Raw genomic sequence first — 6,055 nt, 5'->3', positions numbered from 1 at the left:
TGTAACATACTTTTTCCTTTAATTATTTTTGTTCCATTTGTTCCACAATAAAATTAATGGAAGCTGATGCCATCTGAATTATAAGCATCAACATTAATTTCCTTCAACATCCAGATATTCTTTTTTGACATTTATTGAGGAAAGACAAAATAAATGCTTTTGCATATTGTTGTCATGAACTCCATCATGTTGCTGCTCTAAAAGGAGAGTACAGCAGTCCCAATGTCCCATTTGCAAACTTCTTCCATTTCCTCTCAATACCTTCTATAAGTATGCTCCATTAAATAAATAAATAAATGAAATATTTGTTTTATTTAATAAATAAAAAATGAAAGCAATGATTCTTCACAGTCATGTAAATGTATATTTGCGTGGTTTTCTTCAGAAAACACATCGCTGTCACATAGACTTGTTTAGGCTGACGGGTCAGACTTCACAATATGGCGGCCGCTCTTACGTTTCGTAGCTGTGGGCGGAGACAGGCTGCGCGGCGTCGAGTGTTTATGTCTATGGTTCCGTCAATAACACATCAAAATTTGATTGGCTGATGATACCGTCACTCAATATTTTAACCCAATACTGTTGCAAGCACTGTTGCTTCTGTTTTTATAGACAGCGCCCCCCCCCCCCCCCCCCCTTACAAAACAACATATTATAGTTCAGGTACTCCTCTTACTGTTTTAGAGGAAGATAAAGGAGGATTTAAACAAACTGTTTTAAGCGATGATTTCACTCAAAATATACTTACAATCTAAAATGTTTAATTAAGGAGTAAAGTACTACTTTATGTCATACCTACAGTTATATAAATTTTTATATACAGTTTAATTGACCCAAATACTTATTCTTTAATTAACAAGTGATGGTTTGAAAGAGTTTTCCTAAGACTACTTTCACACCCACACCAATGGGCCACAATACGTCTTTTACACCCCTGCTGTTTGTTTCTGTCAAATCGTTTTATTAGTTTGACGTTAGAAAACAAATGAACGTTTGTTTAGAACTTTGATTGAACATTTTACACATTCTTTGCACAGCAGAGCTGTTGTTAACCTGCTAGACTGTGAGAAATAAACTGTGTTTGAACTTTTCTTTAAAATCTGCCTACTACCAGTTTTATATATTTTAACAGCGTCTGTAAAAACAACTCTTAAGTTTGTATTTTTATTGGCACATTATTTTGTAATGGTGAGACATTTTGTATTTCTAACACTCGATGTCGATGTTGGATTATTTTACATTCATATCAGTAGAATGGGAAAAAATAAGTTGTTAAAAATAAAATGCATGTTGCCAAAGTAAATAAGTTAAATATGTAGTTTATTACATATATCAATGCTATGTGTACTCATGTATGTGAATGTTTATCTCTGTGTCGCTAAAGAGGTGAGATCCCAGATTTTAGTGTGGGAGTCAAGATAATTCACTTTTATTTGTGCGTGTTTATCTTTTATTTTTCCCTAATTTAAATTAATTTTATTTAATAAATAGAAATCTCCCTCTTCCAATGTTGTCACCTCTTCCCGGCCTTTTAAACTATCCAGTTTGAGCTCTACTGACTACAAGATATAATTCCATTAATATTTTACATGATAATTAGCTTAGTTTATTAAAACAGTAATTTGTGTACATTTGTACTTTTTCTAAGGTAGGTGGCGCTGTCTATAATAAGCAGTGCAGGTTCTTAAAGTTGGAGGTTTAAAAGATATGAAACTTAATTATATTCACTTTACAATTATTCAAAAGATCTTTTATACTGTGAAGAATTTCAGAATAAACATGATTGAATAAAGCTCAGTGTTCAGTGACTTCTCTTAAAACTTATTGCACTGAGAGGAAATATCAGAGACAATGATCCGCTCATCAAATAACCTGCATCATTTCTACCAGATGAAAGAGTGCAGGCGAAGTCAACGTGTGTGGGAAAAGTACTCTGATTACTGCAGCAAACCAGTGGAAACTGTGCAGCTATTGTGACTGGATATTCATCTCTCATGTTCAACGTGTCTCTTTTGGCTCGTACCTGCTGGCTTCCTGTGAGTGAATTCATGAAACCAGAAGTTCACCACAAGATTCAGAAGACAAGTCAGACGCCGCTTTGGCAGCCTGACGGACACGCCATTGTGGAGAGACTCGGTTTGACATTAGATCTTTAAGAGGAGCATTTTTTTCTGATGATATTTTCTGCAGATTGGTGAAAGAGTGTAGTGGATTTGCAACATCTGCTGAGCAGAAATGATATCAGTGAGTATGATGATAACTTTGATTATCAGTATTGATATTGTATTAATTGTGGGTGGATTAGTTTGCCTTGTGCACGTCAGCTTTTATTAACTTTTGTTTGTATGAATAATTTACCTTTTTTATTCTTTCTGGACTATTTTAGGAAAAGTCATTGACTTTATAGGCAAAACAATTGAATTCTTAATATTTTTAATGTTCTCAAATATGAAAAAAGCTTAATTTAGTCCCAGTATTTCTGACTTAATGTGAATGTGCAACAGCGTTTGTGTCAAATATCAGTTTTCTGCAGGAGGAGCATTTCTAGGGCAGGAAGTGATCAATCAAACTAAAAGTACAGATGTGAAAAGACTGTGGTGAAAATACTGATTCCACTTATTTTATAAAAGTAAAACAATATAGCTTCTGATAGAAGGTACGAAAGTAAAAAATAAGTCTTTTAAACTTTACTGTTACACAATGGCCGTCTAAAACTTCTTTTTTTGTCATGGGGGAGGAAAGAGGAAGCCACACATTAATGTTATATCTATTTTTATCCCAAAATGGTGTTTGTTTGCATGGAAACTGCAGCTTATTTTAGAGAAATGGCATTCAATTTTCTATTTTTTTTACTTTATGGAGTAGAATTTAGAATATCTAAGAAGTAATTGGAATTTACACGAGGCGCCAATGTGGTTAAATTACCTGATTTTCTTTATTTGACGGGGCAGAAAATAAAAGCATCTCAGAGTTTTATGACAAAGCTTTAATTGATAATGATGATCGATAGATGATAGATATTATTCTGTCATTATGCTGAAAGTTAAACAGACCAGTCACGTCTCTTTTCACAAAAATCAGATGAAGCTGTTGGGTTTGAGATAAAAAGAAGGAAGCGCAAAAAGAAAAACTTAAAAGTCCAAATGCAACACCATTTATATGAAGTGTGAATTCTGTTGACGTACAGTTGGTTTGGTAATCGCCACATTACATAACATTTAGTTATGGAATATTCAGCAAGTAATTGTAGTTTTTTTTTATGGGGCTCTAATGTGGCGATCGACCTGATTTCATGTCCTTATTTGACGCGGCCTCATGTGGCCTCTTGTCGTCTAAACGAGTCGGTTTCACGTCATCAGAAAAATAATTACAGGTATCTGAAAAAGACTGACTTATGTACATTTACGAAGTACAAATACTTTGTTGCGTTCCTCTTACGAAGTCACAACAGTAAACCATCTGAATGTTGTTTTTTTTTTATAATTTTGAAACTTGAGTTGATTTAATTCTTTAAAAGAGTACTTTGAATCACTTCCGGTAATTACATATATTTGTGTAGAGTGTATATATACTTCTTACCTATGTTTTATCAGTTAGTTTGATACATTTTATGAAACATTTATTCTGTAAAACGCGTCTCAGTGTTTTATGAAATGTTTTTTATAGGTAATGATGAATAGATAGATGACAGATATTATTCTGTCATTGTGCTGAAAGTTAAACAGACCAGTCACGGCTCTTCTCATGAAAGTCTTATTAAAATTGTTCACATGTTTTCAATGCTGTGGTCAACCGTCCAGGCAAAGGAAGATATTAAGGAGTACCTTCTGTTGACGTACAGTTCCTCTCTTGTCTCTAAAACTGCTCTTTAACTCTTTTCACACAAGGACTTTCTGTGAAAAAGGAGAACGTGAGAATGGGACGCAGATTAATCTCTGAGCTGTGGTTTTTCTGTGAGTATTTCACACACTTCTTCTCTTCAGTTCACAAAGACAAGCAGGCGGGTTTTAGTGGGAAGAACCGAGTTTCTTTCACTTGTTGGATTTTCTCATTATTGGGATACAAGTTAATGTTACACACCAACCAGTCAAAGTTACTGAAGCTCTAATGTCTTCATGTTTCATCTTCATTTCAGTGTTTTGTAGCCTCCTCTGGAAAGGCTCTGCTGAAGGTGATTCATCTTCTTTCTGGTCTTTTATGTTGCTTTTGTTTTTTTAGTTATTGATATTTATTTGATTGTTATTGTTTGTGCAGTGAAAGACTCTTTTGTAATTGTTCATATCCCTTAACTCTGGACCTCGACAATAAACAAATACAGTTTATAGTTTATTTCTTTCCATTATATTTCTGCTGTTAACGGTCCTCTATGTGTCTGGTCTTTCTTTTAGATTGGTTTCAACTGATTCTTATGAACTAATATTTTCATTGACTCTGTGTTAAACCTGCATAATGACAAATACAAAGATTTGAACCTGAAACCAACATTAGAGTTACATGTTGAAATTTGAAATAGACACAAATCACAACATGGTTTCTTAAAGTAAAGAGAAGAATTGTGTCGTCTCAGTTCAATAAATTCACAATCAGTTGCAAAGTTGGTTTAGAATTTAAATCAACATAAGAAATGAAGAAAAAGCAGGTTTTAGGAGAGTTATTTAAATGTGTCTGTTGTTTTTACATCCACAGAGAAACCCAAGGCGACGCTGACATCAGGAAACAAAATCATATCAGTCGGAGACAAAGTGAGACTTTCCTGCTCTGTGGGAAACTATGATGGCTGGAAGTTTAAGTTTTTCAGAAGGACATTAATCACCGATGAGAAACCAGTTGAAGAAACTGTTTTGAACAACACAGTCGAGGTATCCAAAGGAGGCATTTACCGGTGTAGAGGAGTGAGAGAAACATCAGATTATCAATCTTACATCAGTGATGATGTCACCATTCGTATAACTTGTGAGTTCAGTATTTTTGTTGTCAATAAATTTGTATATTTGAAGAGGTTAGAAATACTGATGAAACTAATGTTTGTTTGTCTTTGTTTACTGGTGGAAACAGTCACCATCCAGCCTGTCATAACACCACAACACAACTGGTCTGAGATATTCGCTGGTGAGAAGATCACTCTGACATGTGAGGTCCAGGGAGGTGGAGCCACTGACTGGTGGTATCAATGGATAAATTCCCAGTCATATCCAGAAGGGTATGAAAGGTCGTTACAACTCACTGCTTCTCAGTCCCTCACTGGAGGATACACATGTAGGGCCAGACGCAGCGATGACTTTTATTCTTCAACATCGTGGAGTGAAGCCTTCACATCATCAGTGTTACGTAAGTGATGTTTGCTGGTTTCTCTAGTGTTTGTTAGATTGGCAGCCAGACAACGAGATAACAAAATATAACGTAATGTAAACAGTGTTAAGACATTGATGGGCTGCCAGTCCACCCAAAAAGATGTAATAAATATTTGAATTATGATAAGACAGATAAATCTAATTTATCATAATATATTTGCTTATTTGGGATTAGATGATTCATATTCACACTTTTTTTTCTTTTTTCCTAAACATTTTTCACCATCCAAATTATTCTAAGCTGAAGCAGCAGACTCTGCTACTGCAGGGACAAGGAGCCAGGTTTACTAAACATCATTCTGTTATTATACACCCCAAACACACACAACACCCACCACACACACTTCTTCTGCCGCTCAGCTGCCGTGTTTCTCCCAGTCTGTTGCTGTTTGTGTGAAAGTCTTTTCCCTGTGCTTCTCCACCTCCTGTGACTCTGTGGCTCCACCCTTTATTAGGAGAGACAAGGGCAGCGCAACTGATTCACGTTAGGGGCTGATCACCTTTTCCCCATGAAAAGAGGAGGAGCCATGTGTGTGTGTGTGTGTGTGTGGTCATAAAGTGGCAGAGCTGTTCAGATTTTGGTGTTCAGTAGTTCATTTCCTTTTTGTTTGAGATGTGTTCGGAGCATGTTGATCGTTGCTTTTTTTTTATTGTCAGTTCTAATGTTTATATTGGTGTTTAACATTAATGTAGCTTTACATGAT

The sequence above is a fragment of the Lipophrys pholis genome (assembly GCF_963383615.2).
Source record: "Lipophrys pholis genome assembly, chromosome: 18".
Lineage (NCBI taxonomy): Eukaryota > Metazoa > Chordata > Actinopteri > Blenniiformes > Blenniidae > Lipophrys > Lipophrys pholis.
Note: the sequence above shows the minus strand (reverse complement) of the source record.